At 38.6% G+C, this 21,334-nt stretch overlaps 1 long non-coding RNA gene across 1 annotated transcript; it reads right to left on the bottom strand.

Moving 5' to 3' along the window:
* Nucleotides 1-525: 525 nt before the first annotated feature.
* Nucleotides 526-19,871, bottom strand: LOC116097673. The gene is made up of 2 exons (XR_004121512.1): nucleotides 19,807-19,871; nucleotides 526-762 (listed from the first exon to the last, which is right to left on the bottom strand). It is a non-coding gene; the product is annotated as an uncharacterized LOC116097673 (long non-coding RNA).
* Between the last annotated feature and the right edge of the window lie 1,463 nt (nucleotides 19,872-21,334).

Here is a 21,334-nt window from a genome sequence, read left to right as displayed (position 1 = left end):
TAAATTGTCTCTTCGAATACGTATTTGCTTTCACTTTCAGCCATTGAGCTTTGGCAATGTCACAGAAATCATCGAATTCCCCATTCCTCTTGCTCAGTCCATCTTTCTCTTTAATATCCCAAGCATCTTGGATAAGTTACTAGACAAATAATTGTACTGGCCTATTGTTCTTGGGTTTGTGTATATATTTCATCTTCTCAGCTCGACTGTGAGCTCCTGAAGAAAGAAATCCTCTCAGTATACCTCAGTACATATGTATGCAGTTCTTACTAATGTTTATGCCTCACCATAAGACAACCAAAGCTTTTCCTATACGTTTATAAGCCAAATAGTTACAGCCTTTACTGTATGACTGTGTTTTTCTCTGATCATGATGGATTCAGATACATACATTTGTTTCAGTAAAATCTCAGGTAATAATGAAGCATATAATAAGATTTTGCACTTGACTATAGGGAAAGAAAAGTCACATTTTGAATTTTAAGTGACTTTCAATAGGACATTTTAAACAAAGAGAATAGAAACTGAAGCAACTTGTTTGTATTAATCAAAATTCTTCCAGTTGCAAAGGATGAAGCCTAGCTTACAATTAACTTAAGCAAAAATGAAAGATGATTTGTTGGTTTGTATAATTGGAAGGCCATGTGTAGCTCTGGCTTGAGTCACAGCTGGATCCAGAGGACTGCTTAATGGTATTAATAAGTTGTACTGTCTCTTCTCCAAGGGTGCTCATCTTGTTTTTCATAGCTCCAGACAGACAACCTGCATGTGATAAAGACAAAGTTACTTACGATGTCAATATTATACTACGTAAACTGAGTGTGTTGATTAAATAAAAATCCTTCTACCTATGCATACCTATTTCTCATCCACCACCACCCTGTACCCATAGTTTGGAAAAAGCTTGAGAGGAAGATTTCATCCTGGATAGTCCTATACGTGACTTAAAAGTTACCGTACAAGAAATAAGGATTCCACGAACAGCATGTGTTGTGCCACAGTGATAGGAGGCACTATGCACTTGGGCAAAGAAAGAACAGCTAGAGGCTGAATGTGTGGAAAACACAAAATGTTGCTGAAATATAAGAGAAATCAGGAAGGTCTGCTTGGTCCTGAATAATCTAGATTGCTTTAAGTTCCATCCCCTAAAATTTATTGGGTACCCTTCTATGCCTAGGTTCCCTGAAAGGGGTATTGATGAATAGAATATTTAATCTTCTTAATGGGGATTTCATATTTACAGATAAGTCTGATTCAAAGTATAACATGAAATACATCACACAAGTATATAGTGGAGGATTTAGAAATTATATACAGAGTGACTATATAAGCAGTGAAAGAAGATAAGATGAAAGCTATGGAAGCCAAGACACTAAATAAAAAACAAACCAAAAGATATTAGAATAAAATCTTGCATCCATATTGAAGTTATAGTTGACAAAATATAAGCATCTTAAGAGGAAAACATAAGTCTTGCTTTAGCAACAGTAGTAATAAGGAAAATAAGGTAACAATAACAATAAATACTATTTTGAATGCTTAAAAAAGGAAATCCATTGCCCTAAAACCTTTCCATGAATTGGTCCATTTAACTTTCAAAGAAATTCTGTGAAATATGTTAATATTCCCACCAAATACATAAGGACACTATGATACAGATATATGAAATGATCATCTGAAAGAAATACTGTATTGCCTTCTCAGTAAGCTTCTCCTAATCTATACTATACTATACTATACTATACTATACTATACTATACTATACTATTGATAGTATGTATCAGTGTCTTAGAGAAAAGACTTTCAGAAGTTACACCAGTTCATGTAAGGCATGGTACAAATTCCATTTCACAGAACTTTCCAGAAACTCATGTTCTTTGAATATGTAGCAACACCCTATTTCAGTCCCTTGCCTAATGTATATCCAACCTCATTCCTTTCCAACCCATTATGATGGCCAAAAAAAACAGCAGAAAAGCTACTGTGTCTCAAAACAGTGAATAGGAAGGACTAGAAAAAAAGAACATGGTTATATCATAAAATACAGTTTGGGCTTTTTTATTTTTTAAGAATAAAGTTTTTCTTTCTTTTTTAAAGAATTAATTAATTATTTATTGTATGTAAGTACACTGTTGCTCTCTTCATACATACCAGAAGAGAGCATCAGATCCTATTACAAATAGTTGTAAGCTACCATGTTGCTGCTGGGAATTGAACTCAGGACCTCTGGAAGAGCATCCAGTGCTCTTAACCACTGAGACATTTCTCCAGCCCCCCCTCCCCGTTTTCAGTTTGGTATTTATACTAACAAAAGAATCTCAGTTTTCCTGTTATGCATCAATAGTATGTACTCCAAAACAGAAATGAACTTCTAAGCTCTAATGCCTCATGACATTTGTAACTTAAGGTAATGGGAATATGGCTTAGTGGCAGAATGCTTGACAATCATGCTTTCAGTTCCAGGTTCAGTCCCCAGCACAGTAAACAAACAAATAAAAGCTAAACAAACAAACAAAAATGTACCACCAACAAAAAGCAATATAACTTTACTTTGAAATGGTGTATTTAAAAGGACATCAAATTAAAATGTGGTCATAAGGATCATTTCTAATCCACTACAACATGTATTCTTTAAAAGGGGAGATACTGAGATGCCCAAGAAAAACATTATGTGAATACATATATGAATATATATATATATACATATATATACACACATATGTACATATATATGTATATATATGGCCAGGTAAAGGTTAGGTTAGAAACCAGGGTGAGCCTTCACAAAAGTCACAAATAATATATCTTGGTGTGACTCCAACCAAGCAAGAGAAAGATCTGTATGACAAGAACTTCGAATCTCTGAAGAAAGGAATCAAAGAAGACTTCAGAAGATGGAAATATCTCTCATGCTCATGAAGAGGCAGGATTAACATAGTAAAAATGGCCATCTTACCAAAAGCAATCTACAGATTCAGTGGAATCCCCATCAAAATTCCAACTCAATTCTTCACAGAGATTGAAAGAGAAATTGTCAAGTTTGAGAGGAATAGCAGGAAAAAAAAGCAAGATAGCAAAAATCATTCTCAACAATAAAAGAACTTGTAGGGAAATCACCATCCCTGACCTCAAGCTATACTACCAAGCAATAGCAATAAACACTGCATGGTATTGGTACAGAGACAGGCAGGTAGATCAATGGAATAGAATTGAAGACCCAGAAATGAACCCACACACGTTTGGTTTCTTGATCCTTTACAAAGGAGCCAAAACCATCCAGTGGAAAAAAGACAGCATTTTCAACAAATGGTGCTGGTTCAAATGGCGGTCAGCATGTAGAATGCTATTCTTATCTCCCTGTACAAAGCTCAAGTCCAAGTGGATCAAAAACCTCCACATAAAATCAGATATGGTGAATCTAATAGAAGAGAAAGTGGGAAAGAACCTCAAACACATTGCCACAGGGGAAAATTTCCTGAAGAGGACACCAATGGCTTATGCTCTAAGATCAAGAATTAACAAATTGGTTGGGCAGTGGTGGTGATGCCTTTAATCCCAGCACTTGGGAGGCAGAGGCAGGTGGATTTCTGAGTTCAAGACCAGCCTGATCTATAGAGTGAGTTCCAGGACAGCCAGGGCTATACAGAGAAACCCTGTCTCGAAAAACAAAACAAAACAAAAAAACAAAAACAAAAACAAAACAAAACAAAACAAAAAGAATTAACAAATTGAAAGGCTTCTGTAAGGCAAAGGACATTCAGTCAATAAGACAAAACAACATCCTACATATTGGGAAAAGATCTTTACCAACGCTATATCCAACAGAAAGCTAACATCCAAAATATACAAAGAACTCAAGAAGTTTGACTCTAGAGAATCAAATAACCCTATTAAAAATGGGGAACAGAACTAAAAGGAGAATTCTCAACTGAGGAATCTCGAAAGGCGGCGAAACACTTAAAGAAATGTTCAACATCCTTAGTCGTCAGGGAATGGAAATCAAAAAGACCCTGAGATTCCACCTTATACAGGTCAGAATGGCTAAGATCAAAAGCTCAAGTGACAGCAGATGCTGTTGAGGGTGTAGAGAAAGAGGAATACTCCTCCATTGCTGGTGGGATTGCAAGCTGGTACAACCACTCTGGAAATCAGTCTGGTAGTTCCTCGGAAAATTGGACATAGCTCTACCTGAGGACCCAGTTATACCACTCCCAGGGATATACCCAAAGATGCTCCAACATAAAACAAGGACACATAATCCACTATGTTCATTGCAGCCTTATTTATAATAGCCAGAAGCTGAAAACAACCCAGATGTCCCACAACAGAGGAATGGATACAGAAAATGTGTTATATTTACACAATGGAGTACTACTCAGCTATTAAAAACAATGAGTTCATGAAATTCGCAGGCAAATAGATGGAATTTAAAAACATAATCCTGAGTGAGGTAACCCAGTCAAAAAAAAAAAAAAAAAAGCCCACACATGGTATGCACTCACTGATAAGTGGGTATTAGTCAAAAAGAAGCTCTGAATACCCATGATCCAACCCACAGATCATTTGAAATCCAAGAAGACAGAAAACAACACCAAAGTGGGGATGCTACAGTCCTCAGAAGGGAGAAGAAAATAATCTCTGGAAGTAGAGGGAGAGAGGAGGAAGCAGAAGGAAAAGGGGGGCGGTTCAGATCCAGGAGGAGATGGGGAGAAGTACAGAGAGTCAGGAATTTGAAAGAAGTAGAGTAGCAGTAGGGGAGGGGAAACTTGGAGTAGCCACTAGAATGTCCCAGATGCCAAGGACCCAAGAGGTTCCCAGAACGCAACAGGAAGGACATTAGCTGAAATACTCAACGGAGGAGATAGAACCTGTAGATACCATATCCAGCAGATAGACAAGGCCCCTGGTTGAGAGATGGGACTACCCACCCACCTCAAAAATATTAATCCAGAGTTCCTCCTGTCAAAAGGAAATGCAGGGACAAATTGTGGAGCAGAGACTAAAGGAAAAGCCATCCAGAGACTGCCCCACCTAGAGATCCATCCCATCTACAGACACCAAACTCAGACCCTATTGCCAATGCCAAGAAGTGCTTGCTGACAGGAGCATGGTATAGCTATCCCCTGAGAGGCTCTGCCAGAGCCTAACCTATACAAATGTGGATGCTTGCAGCCAAATATTGGGCTCAGTACAGGGACCCCAACAGAGAAATTAAGACAAAGACTGAAGGAACTGAAGAGGGATGTAAACCCATAGAAAGAAAAACAGTATCAACCAACCAGACTCCCCAAAGCTGCCAGGAACTAAACTACCAACCAAAGAGTACACATGGGGAGACCCATGGCTCCAGTCACATATGTAGCAGAGGATGAGGATGGCCTCATGAGGCATCACTGGGAGGGGAACCCATTGGTCTTTTGGAGGCTCGATGACCCAGCATAGGAGAAAGCTAGGGTGCTGAAGTAGGAGTGGGTGGACAGGTGGTGGAGCACCCTCACTGAGGCAGGGGGAGGGGGTGATAGAGTGTTTGTGGAGGAGAAACTGAGAAGGGGGATAACATTTGAAATGTCAATAAATAAAATAACCAATTAAAAAAGAAAGAAAGAAAAGAAACCAGGGTAAGGCAATAACAAATCCAAGATTGCCAGAAAACTACTAAAACCCAGAAAGAGGCACATAAGAGATGCCTTCAGAGCCCTCACTAAGAACCAACCCTGTTGATACTTTACCTTAAACCCCACCTTCTGGAACTGTTAAATCTGATAACTTAAGCCATTTTTTTAGAAAACAAGGCAAGGTCTAGTGCTTTCTTTCAAGGGATGCCACAGTGTGCTACAGTATTGACTCACAGAGAATAACCGAATGGTTTTATAGCCTCACAGGAAACATTTGCAAGTCTTCTGCATATTATGATTTCACCTTTTATTACATGTTTTCATCTTTTGTTAAGAGAGGATGAATATTTTTTTTTCTGGAAAGAATGCTCTTCTACCAGCAATCTGATAACAGATTCATAAATGATAAATAAAAGTTTTTATTCTTAGCATCTAAGACATATCTAAGCACTGGGAATATCTATCTATCTGCTCATAAGTTATAGTCACACTAAACTATTCTCAAATATTGACTTTTATTTTACAATCATCAGTAGTTCATCTAAGCAGCTAATTGAAGGGCTTTGGTGCGAAGCGTCATAGCAAATACTTATTTGAGATTTTTTTGAAAAAGATAAATACATGGCATAAATTTATAGTTGATATCTGTATTAATACCTGTAACACCAAAGAATATACAAAATTGCAACACTGAATGTTTGTTATATTTTTGAGTAAACTGTCAATGTAAATGAGACAGGTGTTATTAGGCTGATAAAATGATCCTGTACAGTATTATAAGGATGGATATATGACCCTATGTGCTTGCCAAAACTCAGTATGGGCTTCATCAATCTAATTAGATATAATTTTTAATTAAAACTATTTTAAAGATGAAGGCAACCCAAGATGGGATGTGTAATGTAACAAACACTAACACTGGATTGGAAATGTATCAAATTAACAGAATTAAAGACAAAGGTCACGTGATCATCTCAACAGACGCAGAAAAAGACCTTCACAGTGTCTTCCCTGAACATTAGAACATAGGACCTGGATGACTCATGCTGGATACAGCCTATGTGCCTGCTGCTTAGAGTCTAGCTTCCATACTATCAGAAAGCACTAACAAAGCTGCCAAGGAAAGGAATCAATCATAGTCATATCTAGATGTGATATGTATAAATGATCGGCATGCACAATATCCCAAAATGTGCAATAGTTGCAGTAATATCTTGACATTAACTGACAGCTCTCTAATTGAACTTAAGGCCTACTCAACTGGAGGAAAATTGTTCCTGGTTCTAGGAATATAGCCAACTTCCCAGGGCTATTATTCTTGTTTCTTCTTTCACTCTTCTGCACATGGACATCCAGTTTTCCCAATAACACTTGATGGAGATGCTGCCCTTTCTCCAGTACAAGATTTTGGGCCTCTTTGTCAAATATTAGATGGGAGAACTCAAGGTCTTCGTCTTCTATTTCGTTCTACTGCTCTATGTGTGTCCATTTTATTCAAGTACCATGTTTTTTATTAGTATAGTCCTATTGTATATATAGAAATCTGGGATGGCAATCCATGCACCAATTTTTTTCCTCAGGATTGCTTTTGCTATCTGGCATCTTTTCTGGTTCCGTATGAATTTTAGTATACCTTTTTCATATGTATGCGAAAAACTGTTGTAAATATTTTGGTTTGGATTGCACTGAGTCTGTAATTTTTTTTTTTTGGAGTGGTGATCTCTGTGACATCAGTTCTACTGATCCTTGAACATGGGCTGTCTTTCCACTTTATAGTGTCTTTATTAATCTCTTCTTTCAGAGATTTGAAATTTTCTTATAGAGCTCTTTTACCTCCTTGGTTAGGAATAGCTCAAGTTATTTCATTGTTTCCGAGGCTTTGTAATAGGAGTGCTTCTGCTGATCTCTTTCTTTGGCATGTTTGTTGGTGGTGTAAAGAAAGGCTACTGCTTTGGGGAGATGGTTTTGTCACTTGTCACTTTACTGAAATTGTTGATCCTTTTTTCTGGGTGTTTTCCTTTAGATGTTTTGGAATCTCTTATGTATAATATATCCTTTGCAAACAGGGATATTATACTTCTTTTTTCCTATTTGTATATCTTTATTTTCCATATCTTGTTTTATTACTCCAGCTAGTGCTGCCAGTACTATATTGAAAATGAGTAGGCAAAATGGCCATCACTGTTTCCTTCCTGATTTTAATGAGAGTGTTTTGAGGTTTTCTTCATTTGGAAAAAAGTTGTTTGTGGGTTTGTGATATAGAGCCTTTATACTGAACTATGTTGCTTCATGTCCTACTCTGTCTAGCAATGTTATCGAAAAAAAACACATTGGAAAATCATGCAGGTTCTCAAAACTTACTCAACTACCCAGGCGTAGTGGGGAGAAACCTAGCAAGAATCCAGGGTTAGTGGGAAGAAATCTACCCAACTACCTAGGGCTAGTGGGGAGAAACCTAGCCAGCCACCCAGGGCTAATGAGGTCACAGCTCTTAGAAGAGAACCTATTGATGCCACTTTATTAGACCAGCTTAATACCTGTCTGCATTCTAAATTTATCCATGTAGCCACAAATAAGTTAAGCTCCCATCCTCCATCAAAGAAGCTTCTATTTACAGCAAATGGAAACCTTTACATAAAGCCACAACACAATGTGGAGATCAACAGATTATGGGGAGATTGGGCCTAACAGATACAGGGACAACACAATTCATGCACCTAAGGCTCGGGAAACAACTCAGAAGGGGCAGGAAGAATGTATGAGGCAGAGAACTAGGGACCAGGAAATCAGCTGTGAGATGGTGTCTCCAAGAAATAGTTGCCTAGATTGTACCCAAGTAGTGGTAATATCAATAGGCATGCTAACCCAAAAAAGGAGTCTCATGGGGTTCAATCCCTAGACTAAGAACTACAGGCAGCTAAGAACTTGAAAGAAGAGAGAGAGAGAGAGAGAGAGAGAGAGAGAGAGAGAGAGAGAGAGAGAGAGAGACTTAGCTTCTTCTAAGATCAAATGGCCTAATTAGTTTTCCAGTATAAAGTGGTCAGCCCTGAAATCATAGACACATAAACAACAAAAACAGACTCAGCAGGCTGTATTTCTATATATTTGTACATGTTTATACAAGTACACACATACACATATGTATGTCATAGATTTGAGAGGGAGTGAGGGGGTAAAGGTAGGGGACATGGAAGGAGCTAGAAGGAGACATGGGAGAGGTTGGAAGGAGAAAAGTGTTGGGGACAAGTGATGGAATTACATTTAATAAAAAAATAAGTATAAAAAATCCAATGATGTTAAAAATGTATGAAATATCCTTGCCAAAAAAGGAATGAAGAGGAAAGATGACCCAAATAATGTTGCAAATGCATAAAATCTGTTAAAGGCAAAACAACTTGTCTATAATTGTATTTGTAAACTCTACTCCAGATGATAAGTTTTTCTGAACAATGAAGGAAATGGATAAAATATGGTAGAGGTCAGTTTTCTTGCTGCTAGCATGAGAAAAAACAAGCTAACACGTGGGGATAAATGGAAGTAGAAGACATCAGTATGAACCCACATTTTACTTATAAAAGGAAATGCTTAGAAATAGTTGTGTGTGCATGTGTGTGTGTGTGTGTGTGTGTGTATTATCATATATGCATTCTGATTTCATATCTTGGCCAACGTAAAGGGGCAAGAAGCAGTGGCACCCAAATGATGAAAAAGATAACATCTATATCATGTTTTATAATGTTATGCTCTAATAAAAGCAATTGGGGATCCTTGCCAAAGGACTGCTTCCTGGAAATCTATTTAAAAGTACATGAGTATATTTACATCATCATTTACTATGAAAAATTATAGAAAATTTTAAAAATTAACAAGAAAGAGAACAAGAGAATCCACAATCACAAGGTATGTGGGAGACATAGCAATTAACTAAAGAGAGCTCTTTTTATTAATTTATTTTTTACATTCCATATTTTATTTCCCACCCACCCCGGACCCACCCTCTGACTGTTCCACATCCCATACCTCCTCCAGACCCACCTGTCTCCATGTGGATGCCCCCCCTCAACCCTACCTGACCTCTAAACACCCTGGGGCCTTCAGACTCTTGAGGGTTAGGTGTATCATCTCTGAATGAACACAGACCAGGCAGTCCTCTGCTGTATGTGTGTTGGAGGCCTCATATCAGCTGGTATATACTGCCTGTTTGGTGGTCCAATGTTTGAGAGATCTCAGGGGTCCAGATTAATTGAGACTGCTGGTTCTCCTGCAGGATCGCTCTTCTCCTCAGCTTCTTTCAACTTTCCCTAATTCAAAATCATAGGTCAGCTGCTTCTGTCCATTGTTTGCGTACAAATATCTGAAATCTGATTCTTTCAGATGCTTTTTGGGTCCTTCGGAGGGCAGTCATGGTAGGTCCCTTTTTATGAGCTCTCCATAGCCTCAGTAATAGTGTGAGGCCTTGGGACCTGCCATTGACCTGGATCACACTTTGGGACTGTTGCTGGACCTTTTTTCCTCAGGCTCCTCTCCATTTCCATCCCCGTAATTCTTTCAGACAGGAACAATTATGGGTCAGAGTTATGACTGTAGGATGGCAACCCCATCCCTCACTTGAAGTCTTGTCTTCCTGCCGGAGGTGGGCTCTATAAGTTCCCTCTCCCTACTGTCAGGTATTTCATCTAAGGTCCCTCCCTTAAAGAGAGCTCTTAATAGTGAGAGCTGAATTTTTTGAGCAAAACAAATATATTCCAAAGTAAATATGTGTGTGTGTATTATGATTCCATAAGACATAAGACATATGTAAATAATACAACAAACAAATTGGAGAAATAGACAAATATCCCTTGCAGAAGAACTTTTGAAATGTATAAATAACTCTGCTCTGCAGGATATGAAACATAAATCTCTGCTCATTAAGTTTGGACTCCACATATTAGCTTTCTTCCAAAGAAAACAGTGTTGAAAAGGAATGGGAATATAACTTCACAGAGAAGCCCATCAGAAGCCTGCTCTGACAGTTGATCTCAATGAAACATCAGCAGTAATAGCTCATGGTGAGAGGACAGAGATTTGGTGTTATGTGCTAAGTATGACCCTTAACCTGCTAGATTTACCTCTGGAAACTCTGCAGCTCTTGTCATAGAATGAAACTGAGAATCCGACAACTCCCAAATGAGGTGTATCATGTAAAATATCTGACCAGCATTCTTCAGAACTACCAAGATCACGAAAAGACTGAATATCTGAATAATTGTCACAGCCAAAAGGAGAGCCCGGAAGACTCGTGATGACAATGCAACGTCACACCCTGGTTGGGAACCTTGAGCAGACACCTGCAATCCAGGCACACACCTGCAATCCCACACGCTGGAGGTGGGCGGGGGCAGGAGGATGTTCAATGCCAGCCTGGGTTGCAATGTGCAACAATGTCTCAAAATATCAAAGCCAAAGAAAATAAGTGCTAAGGGGAACAGACTAAACCACTGGCTTTAGCTAAACATTTAAATCAGGGACTGTTCTGTACAGATGGGCAACTATAAGATTATAGTAATAGGTAAAAATAAACAAAGGAATATGAGAATTTGCAATAAGATAAATTGTTCTAAAAATAAAAGGTTGGCAACTAACATATTGAGTCTAAAAACAAAACTGCTAGCCCACACAATTAAGCAACTTTTAAATTTTAGATGACAATAAGAAACAACAATAATCATTAGTGCTTCTTTAAATCATTTTCAATACTGCTTTAGACTTCACCATAATAATTCTTATTCTTGGTCAAATTCTTTTTGAGTCTTAAATTTTCAGTTGAACCCACTTGGAACTTTATCTAGAGTGTTCAGTGCTTTCTCCACGCACTTCAAAGGAATAAATGTGAGCAGGCCAGTGTCCTTTATGCTCAATTAGTAGTCCCTAACCCTCTGAATCCTTCATTACCTGACACTTCTTCATCCATAGATTAGTGCACAAACTGTTTGCTCTTAATAATTGAGATGTATTAAAAATAAAAGCTAAGTCACAAACTGGATTGATTTCTAGTGACACAAATCCATGCAGACCATTTTTTTGCTAACAAGAATAATGTCATTTGTTTTTGCCTCCTTTGCTTAGTTCTTTGTCTACTAAAGGTAGAATTCACATATTTAGTTTGTTTTCAAGTATATCTTTAGTAAATTTCACCATACATGATAGAATTTATGCATCTTCCTTTCTTTAAAAAATAGAAGATAAAGATATAAGCTCTAATAGAAATAACTAAAATGCATATTAAAATAATGCAGGTTCAATAGGCACTGAATAGTTGTATGGGGATTTTCTCTCTATTCTCAGAAAGCTACCCCTCCCTTTTGTTAGTATTCAGAACCTGCAGCAATACATGGGCGGGTCCACAGACCTGTTGCCGGGGCAACGGCCACCATATTTCCAGAATCCATTGGGTTCAGCTCCCACCTTTACCTGGACTACTACGTCACAACCCATATATATGGGACAATTCCTCCATCTTTGCTCTCTCTCTCTCTCTCTCCTCTTTCTGCGCCGCTACCCTCTACTTCCTCTCAATTAAACCTCTTGCACGTGGAACTGTCTGGGCCTGGTGTAATACTTGCAGGCGCGACCGCCGCACCCCAAACACATCATCTTTCACGCAATAAAATAAGTGTACCTGGCTGGCTCAAGTCTTGCATGAAATCTAGGCTGAGGGGTCAGACAGTGAAGATAAGGCAGAGAGATGGGAAAGGTGACTGAGCTCACTCTACTGTACAGTGTTTGAAGAGCCATTTGCCTTGACTTTCCCATCTCTGTTCAGTTTCTCTCGGCATATCCTGTCACAAATCATGCTTCTCCCTCTAACGCTCTCCGGTCTTACAAGTCTAGGATCTGGGTACAGTACACATAACTTAGGATCATATGATTATTTCCTTTTTAATTTATCATTCTGTCTGTTTCATCTCAAATGATATCCCACTTCCCGGTTATCCCTCCACAACCCCCCCCACCCCATATTTGTCCTTTCCTCCCTTTCTTTTGCCTCTATGTGCTCCCCAACCTACCCACTGCCTCTTCTGCCCTACTGCTCCAACATTCCCCTATCCTGGGGCATCAAACTTCCACAGGATCAAGGGCCTACCCTTCCATTGATGTCAGACAAGGCCATCTTCTGGAGCCTGTTCTTGTTTTAACAGATATTCTTTGTTGTAGTGATGTATGCCTTGGTCCCTTTTTAAATTGCTGTAATAAAACACATGAGCAAAAGCAACATAAAAGACGTTAGGTTTTATTTTACTGAATATTTTAGCTATATGGTTCATTCCAAGGAGGAAGCCAGTGTAGCGGGAGCTTGAAGCAGCTAGCCCCAGTGTATCTGCTGTCAGACAAAGAAAGCAAAGGGTACAAGGGCTCCCAGATTATTTTACAAGCCAGGGATTCCCTGCTCATAGAATGCACTACATCAATAGGGCACACAAGGGAATGTAGCAATCTAAGCAAGATTGAGCCTTTAAAGTTATGAACACAAGATGCCTTCCTTATTTAGGCTTTCTTTATTTTTAATAATTTTTAATGCACAAGTCTTGAATATCTTTAATAGGATATAATTGCCACTACACAAGTATGCAGTTAAGTATCTTTTGTATCTTTAGTTCTGTATCTTGCTCTAATATAAAGAAGATTAAGTTCTTCTTCAGCTATAATATCATGCTTGTGTATAGTCTTAGGACTTTCTACACACAGGGCAATGGTTTTCCAAAGATATTTGCACTTCTTCCCACTTAGATTCTTTTTGTTCCTGTGTCTAATAGTCTTACAATGTTAAAGAAGTGAGAACAAACAGCCTTGTCTTGCTCTTGATCTTAGAGACAATGCAGTCAGCCTTTCCTCTTGACTATGACATTTAACCATTGGCTTAGTTTAGATATCCTTAAATAGACTGAGGAAGTTTCCCGTAATTTCTAACTTGATGAGCATATTATCCTAAAAATGGCACAGGATTTTGTCAAGCATGTTTTGCCTGCATGCTCATCTGTGAACCATGTACACCCCTGATGCTTGAGTCATCCAGATCCCCTTGATTGGAGTTACAGGGATGTTGTGAGCCACTATGTGGGTTCTGGAAATCAAGTCTGGATCCTCTGGAAGAGCTCAGCCAGATCCCCTTGACTGGAGTTACAAGGATGTTGTGAGCCAGTATGTGGGTTCTGGAAATCAACTCTGGATCCTCTGGAAGAGCTCAGCCAGATCCCCTTGACTGGAGTTCCAAGGATGTTGTGAGCCAGTGTGTGGGTTCTAGGAATGAAATCTTGGTCCTCTGGAAGAGCGGCAAGCTTCCTTAACCACTGTCTATGTGTTCATTCCCACCCACTGCACTTTTGTTATAAAAATCACACTTGGTAAAGCTGTAAATGTTTTAATACACTTTAGACTGTATTTGCTAATGTTTGTTGATAGCGTTAGTGACTATATCCATAAAAGTTATTACTGACCTGTAGTTTATTCTTATGATGATTCTGGCTTTTTTGTGTCATGGTATGAGTAATCTCATGATGAACTAGGAAATAGTTTCTCTTTTTATTGAGAGGCAGGAGAATTTATCAAGTATTTGTGCTAATAAGGCTCTAAATATGTGGTTGGATTTTGGCAATAATTATTTTCTAATGCATTGTGACTAATTTTATAGTTATTGTCCTTTGTCACAGGTAGCCAGTAAGGACTCCAATAAGCTAGCTTAGTGACCAGACATTTTTAAGTGCCCCAAATCAACATATGTTTCCATCACTATTGAGGGATTGTATGTTCCTTTTGGACTTTGCTTTCAATATTTAGATAGTAAGACATGCTCACTTCTATTTCCTGCTGTGGAGAGATCCACATAGTAGCTAAAGGTTTCCATAGTCCCATGTTCTATAGTCCCAGGCCCTCAAATCTGCTCATAGCCTTCTAGAATCTCCAGAAATTTGTCAGTTTTTCAAAGCTCTTTGGAGACTCCATTTTTTATTTCTTCGTATAAATCCTGTAGTCTGCTATTTTTTCTTGATCTTTTAGCCATAGGCTCTAGTTATCACAAGTTTAAAATACCATCCAGCAAATATTTTCAACAAATGTCTGTGACGGTGCAGAGCTTTAAGCTCCAGAAAAGCCAGGATCAGTTTAAATAAGGACAATCCTTTCCAGTTAGGTCTCCCAGGGAATTATCAGGCAAATGAATCCGTGCTAACTCTTTGGGAATGGAGCTTTGATAAAGTACCACAGATGGTCTGCACGGATGCTTGCTGAACTGGGAAGTGAGATAAGATTAGGTTAAAACACCCAAAAGCTTATTTAAACCATAATTCATTACTTTTTACTGAAAAAAAAATGCTTCCTAGGTTATTACAAAACTTTGTCTAATTTCTATGCCTCAGGAAAAGTTTATTATAATTGTAATCATTATCATCTTTACTATGCATGAGGTTTTTTTTGCCATTTCAAATATACACCACTATTAATAGTAATAACCTTATCAAATAGAAATAATGATTATAATAAATTCATCACTAATTTCTTGCAAGCAAGTCACTGCATACTAACAAATATGTAAGATAAGTATATTAAAGCAAATCATGCATTTCAATATTTTAGCTATAAAGTTATCACAAAAACTGGGACAGGAAGATACATAAAATGGAGGACATCTAAATTTGATTATTCATGAATCTGAGAGACAATTCAAAAAATGCTATTTAACAATAACTCCAAGAACTAAAGTAGCAATTTCTTTAAATTAGGATAACAAATTATAATGTGGGTTGCAACACAGCTCACCAGCCCCTGCCTCCACGCCTGAAGACTTGAGTCTGATCTCACCTACCCAAATGTCGAAAGGAGAAAACTGAGCCCCTCCATAGGATCACCATCACATGTGTGCATCCTGTCGCATACACACACACACACACACACACACACACACACACACACACACACAAAAGTGCATGCAAACATGAAATGAATAAATAAGATGTCATTTTTTTTTTGAAGATTGTAAGTTACAACCAACATGTTAATAGTAAATTGAACCTATAATATCACTTTAGTGGCTTTACTTCTTATTTGGTAACACTAGAAAATAAATCTCAACTAAACAGAAAATGAATTTCATATTTGAAAAACAGATGCATCTAAATGTGTGGATAATTTATATTAACACAGAAACTCAGAAAATTCTAGATGAGAAAACAAATTTGATTTGTTAAGTATCACATTTTCTGTCTTTTATGAGGTTTTGTTTCTCAATCTGGTTTCTCTGGTTGAATCAGGATCAGACTAGTAAATCATATCTTTTATACTCGTCCTCCAAGTAATCAATGAGGGGTATTATAGCAAAATTATTCTAGTAGAAATTGAATTCTAATCTGAATTATAAAGCATGTCTCTAATTGTGTGGGCTACAATCACACAATTGTATCAGTTGACTTAGTCAGTAGTTTTAGGACTAGATTGCTAGGGAAATTTGATGGAGTAGAAGACAAAATGACATTTACTGATTATGTGTCATCCTATAAAGCAATTCAAAAGTGTGTTCAGAGTCCTGCCCTTCCTATAAAGCAGTGTTTTTTCAAACTTCCTAATGCTGTGACATTTCAATACAGTTCCTCATGCTGCGCTGACCCCCAACCATAAAATTATTTCATTGCTAATTCATAACTGCTATTTTGTTACTGGTATGAATTGTAAATATCTAATACATAGGATACCTGATCTACGACCCCAAAGGATTCCTGATCTATAACCCAGAGGTTGAGAAACATTGATATAAAGGCATCGCAAAGCTATACAATTTTTAAAATGAACATTTTGGTTGATATACAAGGCAATGGTTTTATTATCACATGGATAGATAGATAGATAGATAGATAGATAGATAGATAGATAGATAGATAGAAATTGTGCCTTGCTAGTATTTGCCACTCTATCACTCTCCTCTCCCCCATTGCTCCTCCTCCTTCTCCCACTGGTCCCAGAATCCCCCAAAATAGTTCTATTTCTACTCTCATGTTTTATGTCCTATGTACATTTCCATCTATCAATCTATATAAACATATTCATATGCAAGTAAATATGATATTGTTTTTACCACTTTACAGTCTGTTGTTCTTCCCTACATTTAGTCTACCTCTGCTATGCATTATTCTCTCTGTCTGTGTGTGTGTGTGTGTGTGTGTGTGAGTGTGTGTGTGTGTGTGTGTGTGTGTGTGTGTGTATTAAATCTAGACACTACATATGAACGGAAATAAGACATTTGTTATACTAAGTCTGGCTAATTTTGCTTTCTATAGTGATTTCCAGATCTATCCATTTTCTATCCATATATCCACATATGTAAATATATCACACATTACATTGTAAAATAAATGTTATATTTTCTTTATTCTTTGATCTAATGATGGACATTTAGGGTTTGTGCTATAAGAAAACAGATCTATGAAGAAAGTCAGTATTTGAGGAAAGAAATGAGGTGTGTGTGTGATGAGGCAGAGGCTGAGAAAAATGGTCCCAAGAAGCAGAGAAGGAGCAAAAACAGTGAAATATTTCAAAGGAATGGAATCCATTGTCAGGCAGGAGTGGGCCGTATTTGGCACAGCATGGAAGTGCAGATGTCAGAGGTGTGGCAATTTCTGTGGGTATATAGGCAAGAGTGTTTTACCTGGATAACATCATAGCACAGCTTTAGGTTTTGGGGGGGAACTACCATATTGATTTTCTGCTTGTGGTGTATATAGGACAACCTCATACACTTGCAAGCATTTGTCATGTGATAGCCATTCCAGCTGGAGCACAATGAAATCCCAATCCTGTTTTAATTCCCATTTCCCTGATACATCCCCCTAAATTATACTTAGAGATGATCGAGGCCATCTAAGCTTTACTTTAGGGTTTAGGGAACTAAGTCTCCTTTAAGCATCCAGATTATTAAATAGTGAATTAATCCTTAATCTCTGACTTTAAATTATACCATAAACACTTTACACAAATAGGTATCTTATTGTCTTCTATTAGTCTTCTATGTTGTTTTTCCGGGGTTTGCTTTGAGGAAGATTCTCCCTATAGCTCAGACTTCCCTGGGATTCTCTCTGTAACCATCTCTATGCAAACATCCCTTTCTCAGCCTCTGAAGTCCTAGAATGGCAGGTCAAAGTGGCACAAGCCAGTTCTGGGTCTTCTAAGTTTGTCTTTTCAACTAGCTAGAATCTTTCCATTTCAGAAATGCATTCTCTTCTCCTCTCCTTGCACCCCAGGAAGGAGTGCACATTGAGAACTGTTGGCTTAAATAATTAACCTGGGCTTGTCTACCCCTTATAGCCCAAAGTACTTTAGTGTATAACCTCACCAGCTCATTGTCAAAACCAGAATTTTGGCCTAACCTTGTCTCCCTAAGCTCTGCTTTTTCCTGTAATCATACAATATATTGTGACTAGTTTTACTTTCTCAGAGTATCTCACATTTAACTGTTTTCCTATGTTTACATCCCTTCCTTGTTTGGCTCTTAGATGGCTGCAGTAATCAAAACGGACTTGTCTAAGTCTCATGCCCTTCAGGAGCTATCCTTGTCCCCCCCACACCAAGACAGAGCTTTCAGATATGGGATTGGTTCGTTGATCATTTATGTACAACATCCTGATACCTGAGAGAATGCAGCACAGCCTGCACCTCAGGCTGCAGGTGTGACCTGCACACCTCGCAGGCTCGTCTGTGTGACAAGCATCTTGCACTTGTTATGGCAGCCTTCCAGAACATCTTCTCCGTCCTGGACCACAATGTCCTCCACGCCTCAGTGAGTTCTCCAAGGTTGTTCTGTCCTCCCAGGTCCTGCCTTCTTTCTCTTTGTTTATATTACACTGATCTAAATGTTAACTTCTGCTTGAATAATTCTTTCTGGAAGAAGTCTTTCCCAACCATGCTAATGTGAATTTTATATCCTTCCTGGGAGATCTCAGAACACTATCTCCCCAACCACATTCATTTTGGTGCACTGCAATTATCTGTCTGCTTTACCCATTCTGGGAGACTAGAAACCATATCTGTGTTGTCCTCCATGTGAGTTCCATATCGATGATTATATTTTTACTTCACCAATTTTTTTCCCCTTCAGTGGCATTTTCCTTACTAGCATCTCCTCCACCACCTCATTTTGGTCTAAAAATTAGAAACTGAGTTGAGGGGCTCACACAGATTGCTCTATTCAGCATGTTAATCACCCCCATTTTTATATAAGGAAACTGAGGTTCAAAGACATGGGGGAAAATTTCAAGAGTCAACTAGCAAGAGAAGAAGATTTGAATACAGGGAATACAGCTATCGTGCTTACTCCCCAAGCATCCTCCCTTAGCGATGTAACTGCCTAGTTTCCTTGTAGGAAACTACTATTCCGTCCCTTCCTCGTCTGCCCTCTCCTTCTCAAAGTACCCATTCATAACAAGGTTCAGTCGGAGTTGACCAGAGAATTTCTAATTTTCCCGTTGGCTGTTCCAGCTCAGCTGGATGTCCGTCTCCCTGGCCCCTCTCCACCACCACCAGCACTAGAAAGCTATAATTTTCATTTCTCAGGGAAGATCAGGCCTACATTAAACAGGATATCTTTCCCAAGTATTTAAAGAAGCACGTCTGTGCTTCACCCAAACAAAGAAAACACGAAGCTTCAAAAGCAAATGTAAGGGCCAGGGTACTATTCAGGTTACGTAGGTTTAAAAAGCATGTAGGAAAGCAAAAAAGGAGACAAAAATTAGAAATGTTATTGTTGATAAACAATAAATACCATATCTGTTCTGCCATATATGTTTCTAGCCCACGTCCTTGACAAAGACAGGCTCTTTGGACTCAAGCATAACAATGACTGTTTTTCATCCTTAAATGCCTAACATCAGGTACAGTTCCTTGGAATAATAGCTGTTTAAGAAAAGAATAAGGCAGTTGTGCATTATATAAGCCAAGGGTGAGAAAAGCGTGCTTCCATGCAGGCTTCTCCCACAGCAAGACTGTTTGAGGAGAAATCCCATAGAATAGTTAAAACGGACGTCAGTCAGTCTGATCAGATGTTATTGCTAATTTTTTTGTTTTAGAACTTCCCTCTATTCTGTTGCCTCCAACTTCCTCAGGATAAACTGACATTCTATCTCTTAGTCCTTCCACAATTTTCCTTGCTGCCAAGTGTGACCCTTCGAACCTCGTAGTCGCAGTACGCTATGCTTCAATCAGCACTCTTCCCTCTGGGGCAGCCTTGGTTCAGCCTTTCACTTTATATACCGGCAAATCTCTTAACACTGTTCAGTGCTTTCTGGTGATGAGGTCATAAACTCCCTCTTACAATGTAACAGATGACAGAGACAAGATAAAAGGCAGCTCTCAGGGCCCGTCGGCCATCGCTCATTCTTATTTCTTCTCCAGGCGTCAGCCGCCCTGGAGAATCACCGTGCAGACACCTGACAGCAGGCTGGAACAATCTGTTCTTGAGACTGATGAATTTTCTCCAGTCAGCACTGTGATGCCGTCTAGCCTTAGAATTGAAGCTTCCTGAGAAAAGAATTTCCTGATTATTTGAACTGTACTACTGAAATTCTGTCTAACGCCTGGTGATTCAACCCTGTTTGTTCACAGCAAACATAAGCAGAGCTACATCTTAAGGGTGTTCCTGGTTAAACATGTTGTGTATACCTTCTATATTAAGACAAATATCTGGCTAGAAGCCACAGTTCATTTTGTGCTGGGTGTTCAGGTGTCACATTGAATGCTTATTGAGAGGGGGAGTGATATAGATTAATGGAGCTCAGGGAACACATGCATTTTCACCCTAAGGAATCTTATTGGGACAATTATCAAAACTTAAAACTTAGTGGTGTTTAAGGGTTACCATAATATCTTGCTGTTCAGATTTTAGAGTTGTGCTGCATTTCTATTGGCTATCTAGCAGACTGGAAAGTTTTGTAAGCAACAGAGAAACAGTACAAGGTAATTCCTTATTATCGACACAGTATAAACCCCTGGCACAGATACAGCTGATGGAAACCGCAATGCACCATGGGTAAAGAGCCAATCAGAGGAGGAGAAACTGCTCCTTGAGGTTTTAACTACCAATGACACTTCCTTTAATACTACCGAAGGGCTCAAGTCATAGCAAAGCAGATTTGGCCCTATCCTGTCTTCTCTGCTGAATAGAAAGCGAAATGAGAAGGAATACGACTACCCTGATAAGAGCTTTGAATTCTTCCAACTTAGCACTGAGAGGTGAATAACTCACTACCACAGAGCATCACATCTACCGAACCTTTAAAACTCTCACTGTGCCACTTAGCATAACTCAAATTAGCACATTTTGAGTAAAGCTAGCTTTTAACTAGGACACATACTGTCACTGCCGTGTCCTCATGAAGACGTGCTACCTGCCTGCGGTAGAGGACCGAATAACATCTCAGAAGTTGAAGAAGCAGTATGTCCTTGGCCTGGTGTGGCACTTTGCTATTTTCCTATACCAATAGCACTGTGATAATAAATGCATGGATAGTTATCAAGGTCAATGTTCATTATTCCATAGTTGTGAACTATGCTAGAAAGTGAGAGGTATAAGTTTCCAAGAGGTGCTAAAAGTCATGTGATCGGAGATAGAATCATGGGTAAACTCCAAAATGCAAACATACAAAACATAAACACATGAGAAATGTAGGCATGCCTTGTAATAAGAACAATCTCTTTTCCCC

This window comes from Mastomys coucha, unplaced genomic scaffold, assembly GCF_008632895.1.
Source record: "Mastomys coucha isolate ucsf_1 unplaced genomic scaffold, UCSF_Mcou_1 pScaffold2, whole genome shotgun sequence".
NCBI lineage: Eukaryota > Metazoa > Chordata > Mammalia > Rodentia > Muridae > Mastomys > Mastomys coucha.
This window is presented reverse-complemented; position numbering and strand designations above follow the sequence as displayed.